The following is a 14,117-nucleotide window of genomic DNA, read 5'->3' as shown; positions in this document are numbered from 1 at the left end:
GGTTTTAGAATGAATTATACTGTGAGGAGCTACGAACCATGGCTTTTTAAGATGTAATTACCCATCTGTAATGTAAGATGTTTGTACAAGTCTTGTTTGATATATTTTGTGTATGTTACTTTTGTAAGGCCGCCTAGGAATAGGCAGTTGGCTAATTTTTTAAATAAATAAATACCCTCTAATCTTCAGGTACTATGGACGATTTTAACAACAGGTTGCAGATTATTAACAGTAATTTCATGTGAGTTTTTTCAGCCCCCTTGGGTGTCTCCCAGGTTCACCGAGATTTCTTTCAAGTTCTTCCACATTGTCACCCATGAAAACTACTCATATTTCTGGTTCAGGTAGATATCTTCCATCTTTTTCTGTAAAGATCAAAGCAAAGAATTCATTCAGTCTCTCCATTATGGTCTTGTCCTCCCTCTATGCCGCTTTTTCTCCTTGATATACATTAACCTCTGACGCAGCCTTTCTGGCAAAACAGGGATTCCATGTTAGGTATTAGCATCTCACGGCAGAAGTGGATATGGTATTTTCAGCAGTGGATTTGTATGAGAGTGAAACTGTTCGTTGTGTGAAGAAACATCCTACTGAGGATGCGGCTTAGTATTTGATCCTTTTCTCTATGTAACCCTGGAGGATCTGGATTTCTACCTAAGAGCTTAAATTTGGCTTCCAGAACCACCCTCCCATATTTTCCTATGTACCAAGACAGCCGGATCCTCCTCTAAGTGATATGTGAGGTCCACCACCTTCGCACCAGGCAAGCAAGTCACCAGACAACTTAAGACAAGAACATTGCACCTCCAAGTTTAAATCAGGCCTAAAAACCTTTCAACGTTTAAAGCAGTTCTTCATCCCTACCATCTCTCTCCTTCTAGTGCTCTTTCTTGTGTTTTACGTAGCCTCCTGGTTTATCCCTCTTCTCCATCCTATTATTTCCTTTTCCCTTTTTGCTTCTTGTGATATCCGTTGTGGTTTTAGATTATGTTTATCTCCCCTATGTTGGTTTTATTTACTTAAAGTTTTGTCCAAAAGTTTTTCTTTTATGTAGACTTTAGGGGGTATAGCAAATGCAGTAAACTTGAAACCAGGCGATCCTCATTCTCACCAGCCACCCAGCTATCTACATGCCTAATGATCAAATCACCAACGCCATCTGCTATCCTAAACCTGTTTTTAGGCCTTTGTCTTAATATAATCTAAGCCCTACAGGCCATTCAAAACCCTATAGCCAGAATGCTGACTGGTGCTTATTTTTTATTACACTGGTTACTAATTTTAAGGCTTGTGAAATTTATGGTGATTTCTCTAATTCATAAAGCCTTGTCTGGAGAAGCCTCCTACGGTTTTACCTTGCAGCTATGGACTATCAAGGATCCTTCACTCAGAGGGCACTAGGGGCTAGGGTTATCATATGGCTCCAGAAAAAGCAATGGAAGTAAAACCCGGATGTCTCAATCCATCCTTCTTTTTCTAGAGCCATGTGGTAACCCTACTAGGGACCATGTTTGCATTGGAAGAAAGTCTTTTCCCTCTTTGCCTAATTCTTTCTAGGAGCAGTGAGGAGATCTACTTCCTGGCCTACTCCTTTCTCCTCCCTAAGAAAAGGAAGAAAAAGCCCCTCCATACGTCCCATTGGAGTCGATATTCAAAGCAATTTTGAATAGCCAAAAATGGCTTCTGGCCATTGAAATCACTTGTCTGGGACCAACTGTATGGTGCTGCTGAAAATGCCTGGTTAGCACCTAAGCAAAAAGCAGCTACAGTTATTTGTGTAGGTGTTGTGGGACAGAATTGGCATTTAGAGGGTTAACAGGCAATATTCAGCACTTGAGAGCTAGGATAACCACATAAAACACAGGCCTACCTTATCATGCAATTCATCATAGCCTTTTAAGTAATGAATATTCCACTTAACTAGCTGTGTTTTATGTGGCTGCGTATACCTGGAAATGCAGGACAGATGCCCGGACCTTGCCCAGCTCTGAAAACCTAGAAATAAAGCCAGCAGTGGTCAGCAAAATGGTTGAATATATCAGCCCAATTGTATTTAACCATGTTGCTGCCATCTACTGACAACACAAAATTACTACACCTGTTAATTTTTCTATTAACCAGGTCCAGTACCTCCTCCATCTTTTACATGGCTCATCCACTCTCTCCTCCTCTCCCTATTGGCTAAGACTCTTAACATTTGCATCTCCTCTTCCTATTGGCTAAGACTCTTAACACTTGCATTGTGATGTCAGAGAACTTTCTGATTATAGAAACATAGAAACCTGATGGCAGATAAAGGCCAAATGGCCCATCCGCAACATCCACGATCTCCTCCTCTCCCTATTGGCTAAGACTCTTAACATTTGCATCTCCTCTTCCTATAGGCTAAGACTCTTAACACTTGCATTGTGATGTCAGAGAACTTTCTAATTATAGAAACATAGAAACTTGATGGCAGATAAAGGCCAAATGGCCCATCCAATTGGCCCATCTGTAGTAACCATTATCTCTTCCTCTCTCTAAGAGATCCAACGTGCCTATCCCAGGCTTTATTGAATTCAGACACAGTCTCTGTCTCCACCACTTCTTCCAGGAGACTGTTCCACACATCTACCACCCTTTCTGTAGAAAAGTATTGCCTTAGATTACTCCTGAGCCTTTCACCTCTTAACTTCATCCTCTGCCCTCTTATTGCAGAGCTTCCTTTCAAGAAATTCTTCACTGCTGTCATGCTTTTGGATTTTCTGGAGCAACGTATCTGCACCTGTGCCACTTCCATCCTCTGGTTTAAATGTCTAGCAATATAGTGCCTTAATTTCTTATTTCGGATCCCCTTCCTTAGGGTTACCAGACATGCAGGAAAATGTGGACAAATCCTCATTTTCGAGAACTGTCCAGTTTTTGAAAAATGGTGGAGTCTGTCCTGGTTTAGCGTGCTCTCCCGACCCCCCCCCCCCCCACACCTGTTTCTTCAGTAACCCTTCCTCCGTGCTGTTCTCTAGTCTCCTACTCTCCCTCCTCTGACCTCCAATGCTGCTTCCCCTCATGTTCTCTCTCTATCTCCTGACTCCCTCTCGTACTCCTTCCCCAGCCAGCCTGCCCCGGAAGCCATTTCTCTGCTGTGAGTTCCTGTTCCTGCATAGGTGGGACTTGTAGAGAAGTGGCTTCCGCGGCAGGACAATGGTAGCAGGTTCACCTAGTTGTTGCTGCCGGAAGATTAAATTATAGCACCCGGCTGGGGAGGAGGTAGGAGAGGGAGTTGGGAGTTAGAGAGATTGCATGGGGAAGCAGCATGGAGGGAGGGAAGGATAGATGGAGAAGCATTATTGAAAGGAGAGAGCATGGAATAGGGCAGTGCTTGAAGGAAAGGGAGAGACAGAAACAGCAGGAGATGATGTTGGAAGGAAGGAGGCGGGTTGGGAGTTGGGAGGAGACAGAGAAAGAAAGAAAGCACCCACAGGAGAGGGGGGTTGGAAGGAGAAAGAGAGAGAGATAGAGAAGAATTCTGTGGGGGAGGAGAGTTGAAGGAAGAGAGAGAGTGAGAAGCATTAAAAGGGTACAGAGGATGGGAAGAGGAACCAATGAAATGGATGCTGTGGGCAGGATCACATGTTCTTTTTTTTTGTCCTCACAAATGTGGTAACCCTACCTTTCCTTCCACAAAAAGATGTTTTCCATATATTGGCCCAGTCTCCAAAGTATCTACAACCTTCATGTTGGCATCTGATTTTAGCCATTTATTGAACTTCTCTGTAGGATATGTATTTATTTACATTAATTATACCGCTGCAACCGTACGGGTCAGAACTAAGCAGTTTACAATCTACAGTTTTGGAAAACAACACCATTGTGTAGATAGAAAAGAAGCATATCATTCACATAAGACACAGTGGGGTGAATAGGGGCAATGATTCTGCATGGAATAACTTGAATGATGGAGCTTTTCCATAGGCCAGTGGTTCCAGACCTAGACCGGGAGGCACCCCAGCCAATCAGGAGATCCATCATGAATAGCCACTGCTTACACATCTCTCTCATAAATAGTCATTGTGGTTATCCTGAAAACCTGACTGTCTCGGGTGCCTCCAGGACCAGGATTGGGAATCACTGGCGCACTTACACATGTGAATGAGGTCACAGATTGGCATTTCTCTAATGCTCAGCTCTCTTGCATTGTAAATTACATTCAACTGTGAGGCCCTTGTGGTATATAAATAAATCATTATGTTATGTTAAGCTAGGTTATTTGTGTCTCCATGCCAGGCCCCATTCCATACAGTTAGCAAGGTAGTCACATGGCACAAAATAGCAAATGGGCTGCAGCAGTGGGTGGAGCATAGATATGTCATAAGAATTGCCATACTGGGACAGATCAAAGGTCCATCAAGCCTAGTATCCTGTATCCAACAGTGGGCACACCAGATCCCAAGTAGTAAAACAGATTTTATGCTGCTTATCTTAGGAATAAGCAGTGGATTTCCCCAAGATATCTCAAGCTGAAGAGATATCCAAGCTGAAGAGCCCTTGCCACTTTAGCCTCTCCTCATAGGGCAATCGTCCCATCTCTTTTATTATTTTTATCACCCTTCTTTGTAGCTTTTCTAATTCCACTATATCTTTCTTGAGATACAGCGACCAGAATTGCACCCAGTATTTGAGGTGTGGCCGTACCATAGAGCAATGCAACATTTTCATCTTTATTTTCCATTCCTTTCCTGATAATTCCTCAAATTCTCTTTGCTTTCTTAGCCACTGCCACACAAGGGTGTTTTGCCTAGCAACACACACCTTATGGAATAATATCACTTATGCACATATGCACTTAGGATGCCAGCATATGTCTACCATTGACCTGGTGTTTACTATTGCACCTATGTTTTGGCATGCCAAAGCAACTTGGTTTTAAAATGCTGTTCAGGTGCACCTAACCTGTTGCTTAATGGCAGAGCAGACACGAACCTCCTCTTTTACAAAACTGCCAGTGGCGTACCTAGCATATGTGACACCCGGGGCCCATCATTTTTTTGACCCCCCCCCATCTATATGAAAAATATGATTTTTAGTAACAATCCACATATATCGCACAAGAGTTTACCTAGGAAAAGGCAGCATCTTAAACACTGCAGTGAGCACTAGAACACCAACACATACATTGTAAAACTAAACAAGCCAGATCCCGCAGTCAATTGATCCTGCAGTCAATGCCAACTGAAAACTATGTTCTTTTCATGCACACAGAACAGAGATACACCCTTGCCCAATATGGAATAATCACAAACTAAAAATAGAAATATGTATACAAAAGTTAAACTGAACCGCCAAGAAACCAGACTCTGCATACAATAATAATAATAATAATTTTATTTCTTATATACCGCTGTACCGTGAGGTTCTAAGCGGTTTACAGTAGAAACAGAAGAAATGCAATAAGTAAGATGAAGTAAGATGAAGAGAAAGTACTTAGAGTTCCCTGACTGTCCCAAAGGCTCACATTCTTGCTAAAGTACTTGAGAAAAATAAATTAGTTAGGTTATAAACATAGAGTAGAAGAAGGTAGGAAAACAGTTCATAGGAAAATTAATTTCGAATACATTATTGTTTCAAGTTTCAAGTTTATTTCTGTTTTTGATTAATCGCCTATTTTAATTTCTAAGCGATGTAGAAGTTACAATAAAATACAATAAAGAAACTTAATACAATAACAATGTTTTCCAGTTCTGACTGACATGAGTAATAGGAAGGCGGGTAAAGTTACATTTTTGGGTATGGTGAAAAGATGGGAAGAACAAAAGGAGGGGTATAAAATTTACCAAAGCACATTTTGTAAACATTAATTAATCATCTGTTATTTAGAGATTAAAAGCATCCTTAAATAAGTAGGTTTTTAAAAAGTTTTTAAACGTTGCCGTATCTTGTTCTGTTCTAATGTACTGGGGGAGAGTATTCCACCATTGTTCAAGGCGGAATACAAATTATAGGAATTACCAAAAGAATTGCGTAATAAAGATTATCTAGATAAATTACATAACAGTGATTCGTGTACATTACATGGTGTGGTAGAGGATTCAATTTTGAGAATTACATATCAAGGGAATCAAGTGATAACAGAATATAGTGGAGATTATCAGTATATACGGTTTACAGATTGGAAGTTACCTAATAATGAAGTAAGAAATTTATTGGATAGTGTGGAAAATGTTTACAGTATATAGGAATCAGAGTATGTATGATAGGAAAGGTTCTAAGAATTGAATTAATGTGTTATTCTATCGAGGGAGAGCTTGTGCATAAAGGGAGGATATTAGTTGGTAATGACGTGTTTTCTGAATAGAAATGTTTTGATTTCTTTTCGAAACACTTTAATGTCTGTTGTATTGATCATTAGTTTGGTGATTGTGGGGTCAATTTTTGCTGCCTGTGTCGCTAGAAGGCTGTCGTATAGTTTCTTAAGACGAGTTCCATTATTAGGTGGGAAGGTGAATAGGTTTTGAGTTCTTCTTGATCTGGATGAGCGGTAATGCAACACCACATCCTCTCCGATGTCAGAATTGACGTCGGGTGGTGAGAATTGGTCAGCCCCGTGGGAAAGAAAAGCAGGGAGAACTCAGCGCCGGCCTGTTCCTGATGACGGCAGTGGCTGCCTATTCCCCAGTGGGTGGCCAGCTGTGCACCCCCTTGGGGCGTGCACCCGGGGTGGACCTCCCTCCGCCTCCCCCTTGGTACGCTACTGGAAACTACGATATCAATTTCTAGCGCAGAGAGCCGCGTTGAATGGCCCGCGCTGCTCCCAATGCTCATAGGAATGCTATGAGCATTGGGAGCAGCTTGGGCCATTAGAAACTTCTATCACAGTTTCATAACAGTTTCATAACTTCTATCACAGTTTCATAAAGGAGGCCTAACTGCACTTTTGTCACTCCGATGCTCAGGTGCCATTGTACAGAATTGGCCCCATAGTCCTTCCCAATGACTTAAGCCCATCTCCCAGCCAGTGATGTAGCAAGGGAGGGTGGAGGGTGGTGGACCACCCTGGACACTGTCTTAGTGGAGGGGGCACCAGCGCCTGGCCTCCTGTCTGCGCGCCGCAGGACATGATGTGAGAAGGGAGCCATAGCCGGCACGAGCAGGACGTGGAAGATGCAGCTCGATCTGGCAAGAGGTGCACGGGGGGAGGTGCTCAAGCGGCAGGGGTGCATCTCCCTCCCTTGCTACGCCACGTCCCCAGCCTCCGTGGTTTATATATTCTCACTACTGTCTTGCTTTTGGCCAACCTTCTGTGCTGGTAAATTGGCCACATGAATTCCCAGCCATAAATCACAGAAAAAAAGCTTCTCAAGCCATCCTAAGCTCATTCTCTTCTCTCCTTATTTCATTGACATAATTATGTATTCGATTCATTTAATCAGTCAATTAATTTGTCCTCCTCCTTCGTCATTCCTGATCCAGTGTGATTCAATGTAAAAGTAATCAAAGTTTAAAATAAAAACTTCCAGATGAGAAATGATTAAAGAAAAGCTTCTTCTTTTTCTCTTTACAAGCTTAATGTAAAAAGCAAAGCCGGGCAGTCGAAGGACGGCTCTCCCCTTCCAGAGAAGGGGGAAATGATGCCACAGCGGGCCTTCCCTTTAATCACACCTGAGCTTTTTCACTTCAAAGGAGGACTCCGACGCACGGCTTCAGCTTCCTGACCCTGATCTTGCTAATAAACAGAAAGTGCTAAGGAGGGTTTCCCTAAGCGGCAAAGTTAGTGGCGTTTTTTTCAAGGCTTGTGCAAAAGATTCATCTGAATATACTGATGGATATTCCTGGTGAATAGTTTGAGAACGTGATGAGGTGGAGGACTGCTAGGGCTGGTTTGGAAATCCTCAACTAAGAACATTATTCAATAAAGGCTTTTCCCCCAACTAAAGAGTAGCCTAGTGGCAGTGGACATCTTCTTGTCACTGTTTGCCCGATATGGGCATCTTTTAGTCCAGGGCAACGAGCAGAAACTCTTTCATCTTTTTTTGAGAAGGGTTGACCCCTGTGGGCCTGACAGTGAAAATGATTTCATTAGGCAGGAGATGTTACATCATTGAAGATCCCTCTGAGGTAGGGCCAGGGTGGTCTTGGAATGGAATCTGGAGCCAGGAGTTATGTCAGCAGCAGTGACGTCCTGGTCCTGTCTTTTAGCAGGTACAGCACAAACCACTGGCCATCCCCCATCTAACTCCTTATCATTTCTGTAGCGCTACCAGACTCACGCAGCACAAGAGACAGTCCCTGCTCAATAGAGCTTACAATCTAACTGTAACAGACAGACAGGTCAAAAAGGGTGAGTGTAAAGGGGCCACGGACAAGTTCTCAGCCCGACCCCATCGAAGGCTACACACAGTCCAGTGAATTTCCACATTTATTTCCTTCAGAATGAAAAATGTGGCAAATCACAGCCTCGATGGAGACTGACCCAACTTTGTTGGTTGGGCTGAGAACTTTTCAGCAGCCCCTATGTAATTCCCAGTTAGGGGCTGCTGAAAAGTTCTCCATGCCAAAACCCTCATTACTTCTCGCCTCGACTATTGCAACCTGCTTCTCATTGGCCTCTCGCGTAACCATCGCTCTCCATTCAGAAGGCTGCTCCACTTCTTATATTCCATCAGTCGTTGGTTCACATCAGTCCCCTCCTCAAGTCACTTCACTGGCTACCCATCCACTTCCAGCTGCAGCTCTTCAATCTCTCTCTTCTCTTGTTGTCTCAGGGTATCCGCAGCTGGCTTTTTGCTTGTTGCAGGTTTCCGGGTCTCGCTGTGGCTTTCTTCAGGGTCTGCAAGTAGTAGGCTCACTGACCTGATTGGTGGAGTGCCCTGTTCCACTACTTACAAACTGCAGACTCTGAAGAAAGCCACAGCATGGTGGCTGAAACGTCGGTTTCCACCTGACAAGATGCAGCGAGACCCAGAAACCTGCAACAAGCATCTCTCCTCTCTTGTCTCTTCTTACACAACACTCCATTCATCAAGCAAATCTCGCCTACTGTACCCTTCTCTTCTACTGCCAACTCCAGACTGCGCCCTTTCCCTCTTTCTGCACCTTACGCCTGGAACAAACTGCCTGAGTCAATACATCAAGGTCCATCCCTGGAACTATTTAAATCCAAAGTAATAGCTCACCTCTTTGAGAATGTATTTAACTCATCACCCCCTTACCCTAAGCACCTTGAGAAACTCCCTAAGCCCCTACTTGTCCTGTTGTCTGTAAATTTAGATTATAAGCTCTACTGAGCAGGGACCACCTCTTAAATACAGTATGTTGTTGTACAGTGCTGTGTAAGCCTATCAGCAGTATAGAAATGCTAAAATGTGGTAGTATCTGGGTCTAAATTAGCCAGCTGTGGTGGTCGCTTATAAAACTTTGACAGATGCTTGTTCAATGTTGACCCAAATGAAAGTGAGTTCCTTGGTGCTGCCTGTCTGCTGTTGTTATCTCTCAGAAGCTGAAGAGCTCTCCTGCCATGCCATCACCCCCTAAGTGGATGTCTAGACTGCCCAGTGGCAGGGCTGGCCCTGGCTGCCAATGATTATGGTCCGGACAGATAATCCTGTACTGCAGCAGTCATGAAACATCTGTCTCTGTGGGACTTATTTAGGTAACAAGAACTTAATGCCTGATGGGAGAGGAATTAAGATGTGGAGAATTCCCTCAGTATTTAATCATAACAATAATAATCATTTATTTCTTATATACCGCTATACCAGAAGTTCAAAGCGTTTCACAACAAAAGATACATACAGTCAATATCTGAATACAATAAAAACAGTCAATAAAATAATACATCTGATAAAATCAATTAAAAGTTAAGACAAGAAAGAAGTTAAGATGTAAAAAAAATTGATAAGAATTCGTGATGGATTAGGCAATGGCAAAACTAAGAGGAAAACATGTCAAACAAGCGTGTTTTTAGTGATTTTCTAAAATCAAAGTCAGAAGTGGCCTCTAGGATTCATTTTCCAAGCCATGTATTCAGTTTGGTGGCCTGGAATGATCGAATTCTATCAGAAAACTTCTTGTATTGGCATGAGTTAAAAGAAGGGTAATTGAATAGGTTTATTCTGCGAGTACTTTTATTAGAACTATTCAAAGAAAACTGAGAGGCAACATCCCAAAAACTGTTTTGTAACTGATGCAGGAAAATTTGAACAGAACTCTAGACTCCACTAGCCACCAATGAAGTTTTTGATAGTAAGGGGTGACGTGATAGATGAGGCGAACCGCGGTGTTCTGGATAAGTCTTAGTTTTTTGAGTGTTTTTTTATAAGCCCCTAAATATTGAATATTACAATAATCCAAAATACTCAAAATGGATGTTTGTACCAGTAGACGAAAAGATGGTTCATCAAAAAATTTCTTAATGGTACGAAGCTTCCATAAGACCGAAATACATTTCTGGAACAATAGATCTGTGTGTTTTTCCAGGGTCAGTTGTTTGTCAAGAGTTACATCTAGTATTTTTATGGATTGTTCAATTTTGTATTCTCGTCCGCTCATTTGAATCATCGTTTTTTAGCCTTTCATTGGGAGTTGCTAGAAAAAAATTAGTTTTTTCAGTATTTAATTTTAATTTACAACATGCAGAAAAAACATTAACATAGTAACATAATAAATGACGGTAGATAAAGACCCAAGTGGTCCATCCAGTCTGACCGACCAACCATACATGCTCCATAAATTAATCATTTAGTTTAAATGGTCCTTTTACTTAGATATTTCTAGGCCAGAAGCCCAGAGCAATGCCTGTTAGTGTGCTTAGGTTCTATCTACTGGAGTCTCCATCAAAGCTCACTCCAGCCCATCTTAACCATTCCAGCCATCTTAACCCTCCCCAGCCCATCCTCAACTGAATGTCCATATACGGGACTCAGGCCATGCAAGTCTGCCCAGTACTGGCCTTAGTTCCTTCAATGTATACCCATTATTTTCTGATTCGAGATCCTCTGTGTTCATCCCATGCTTGTTTGAACTCTGTCACCGTTTTCTTCTCCACCACCTCCCTCGGGAACACATTCCACGCATCCACCACCTTCTCCGTAAAGAAGTGTTCCCTTACATTGCTCTAGAGTCTCCCACCCCTCTCCCTCAAATTATGTCCTCTGGTTTTACCATTTTCCTTTCTCTGGAATAGATTTTGTTCTACGTTAATACCTCTGAAGTATTTGAATGTCTGAATCATATCTCCCCTGTCCCTTCTTTCCTCTAGGGTATACATATTCAGGGCTTCCAATACATCTTTTGGTGAAAGCCCTACCGTTTTTGTCACCTTCCTCTGGACCGCTTCAAGTCTTATGTCCTTCGCCAAATACGGTCTCCAAAATTTAACACAATACTCCAAGTGGGCCTCACCATCGACCTGGACAGAGGTATCAACACCTTCATTCTTCTATTGGTTATGCCTCTTTCTATATAGCCTAGCATCCTTCTGTCACACTGTTTCTTTGCCTTTAGATCAGGGGTGTCCAACCTTTTGGCTTCCCTGGGTCACATTGGCCATAAAAAAAATTTCAGGGGCCGCACAAACACTGCAGCAAGACAGAGGAAGGAATCGGCAAGACGGTAAACACCCAGGGGCAGCAGAGGAAAACACTGCATCGCCCTCAACCAGGACCACACAAAATACTTCACGGGGCCGCAGGTTGGACACCCCTGCTTTAGATCTTCAGACACTCACCCCAAGGTCCCTCTCCCCATCTGTGCATATCAGCCTCTCACCTCCCAGCACATACGGTTCCTTCCTATTATTAATCCCCAAATGCATTACTCTGCATTTCTTTGCACTGAATTTTAGTTGCCAGATATTAGACCATTCCTCTAACTTTTGTAGATCCTTTTTCATATTTTTCACTCCCTCTTCGGTGTCTACTCTGTTCCAAATCTTGGTATCATCTGCAAAAAGGCAAACTTTTCCTTCTATCCGTTCAATGTCGCTCACAAACATATTGAACAGGATCAACCCAGCTACTCACCTTGTAACTTACCTTGAGCTACTTAGAAAGGCGAGAGCTGTGTCCCTTCAAAGCGATGCCTAATGAGCTTCAGAAAAGTTACTGGAGCTGTAACATATGAAGATTTTATTATTATTATTTTTTTTTAAACCACCTAAACTTACCATATTTTTTGCTCCATAAGATGCACTTTTTCCCCCCAAAAAAGTGGGTGTAAATAAGGGTGCGTCTTATGGAGCGAATACCCCTCCCCTGTACCCCCGTACCTTTTAAAAAATCTGGTTGTCCAGGAGCTTTTAGCACTCATGCCCTTCCCTTCGCTGACTCTTAAACTCTCGCGGCAGTGTCAGAGGGGAACACTTTTTAAAATCCTGCCGTCTAGTGCAGTACAGCAGGAGCTTTCAGCTCTCCTGCCCTTCCCTCAGCTGATTCCAAAACTCGCTGCAGCGTGAGAACGGAGCACGAGCCAGGTGCGAGCTTTTCACGTTCCTGCCTGGTCCCACTCCATTCCGAGAATGGCTGCCGCCAGTTCTCATGGGACTGATGGCAGCCATTCACAGAGCGGCGCGGGACCAGGCAGGAACACAAAAAGCTCACGCCTGCCTCATGCTCCGCTCTGATGCTGCTGTGAGAGTTTTAGAGTCAGCTGAGGGAAGGGCAGGAGAGCTCCTGCCATACAGCGCTGGATGGCAGAATTTTTAAAAAGGTACAGGGGCCTGCCTGCCTTCCTGCGTGCCTTGGGGTGGGAGGCCCTGTCTGCCAGCCACTAGCCCTGCGTGCCCTGTCCCTGCCTGCCAGCCACTAGGCCTGCCTGCCCTTTGCCCTGTCCCTGCCTGCCCTGTGCCCTGTCCCGGCCTACCAATAGACCACCAGAGGTGGGACAGGTTACAGAGCCTGGCAGGAAGGGGGCACAAGGTTCAGTGCTTGGCAAGGAGTGTGGGGTTGAGTACAGAGCCTAGCAGGGAGAATTTGGTTCAGAACAGGTTTTTTTCTTGTTTTCCTCCTCTAAATTTAGGGTGCGTCTTATGGAGCAAAAAATACAGTAAGCCGGTTCCAGTACACATCCATAAGTATAAACAAAGCAAATGTAAAACATAACAAAGCTTAAAACAATCTACATTTCAACTCATGAACATTAGTTCTAATTTAGATCTATAAAAATCTTCTTTAAAATAAAACAATAATACAATATACATGTTATTTCTTAAGTCATATGTCCTCCTCACTGCTCGTCCCCCCCCCCCCCCCTCCCCACGTTAGCATTTCTTATCATCGGCCGTGGCGGTAAAAGTTCTGACACTCATAGAAATTCTATGAGCGTTGGAGCTTTTGCCACCGCAGCTGGCAATAAAAAAACACTACCGCAGCTTCATAAAAGGGGGAGGGTTTCAATAAGAAGCTTTTACAAAAACAGTTTTTAAAAGTTTTTAAAATCTCTTTTATATCAGCAAGCTGGTCAATCAAATTATTCCAGCTATTGAAATGGCCATAGTTCTCATACCAGCATATTTCCGCCATGTGGATGATATGGCATCACGGCATGTGGCAGATACCATGGTAGCTCTTTATTTCGTCTTCTGTGCCGCCCTCCCCAAAGAACTCAGAACGTGTTACAAGTTAACAAACATAATATACAGTGAAGGTTACAAAGTGCCATAGTTACATTACATAGACACATTAAGCATCTAATACCAATGTACATAACCCCTCTTCAATTGCCCAAAAGCATTGGAGGAAACGGTCTCCAAAGGAAAATAGCTGACATTCCACTGGGAAAACCAGCATTGTAGTTCTCCGACAAGTTAAAGAAACTGAAGAAAAAAAACCAGGTTGAAAGCAGTGGCTTTGGAGAGAATTAAAGATGGAAACTAATGTCAATTATAACGAAATGGCTGCATGTAATGCTGAAGCTATTAAGGAAACCAAAGGTTATTTTGGTCACAGATGACAGCAGGGAACATAAATAAACCAAATGAGCTGTTTGTGCTGCTATAAAAAAAATCTTACTATACCTAAAGCAGAATGGAACTTGTTAGAGCTGACTCAATATTTATGTGAGGATTTCAATTAGGATTTTTGTTAGAAAATTATGCAAATTGGTAAGAAATTGTGTTCAAGAGGAGCAGTTGTATCGGAGAATGC

The sequence above is a fragment of the Geotrypetes seraphini genome, chromosome 5 (genome assembly GCF_902459505.1).
Source record: "Geotrypetes seraphini chromosome 5, aGeoSer1.1, whole genome shotgun sequence".
Classification (NCBI taxonomy): domain Eukaryota; kingdom Metazoa; phylum Chordata; class Amphibia; order Gymnophiona; family Dermophiidae; genus Geotrypetes; species Geotrypetes seraphini.
The sequence above is the reverse complement of the archived record's forward strand: the minus strand, read 5'-3'. Positions refer to the sequence as shown.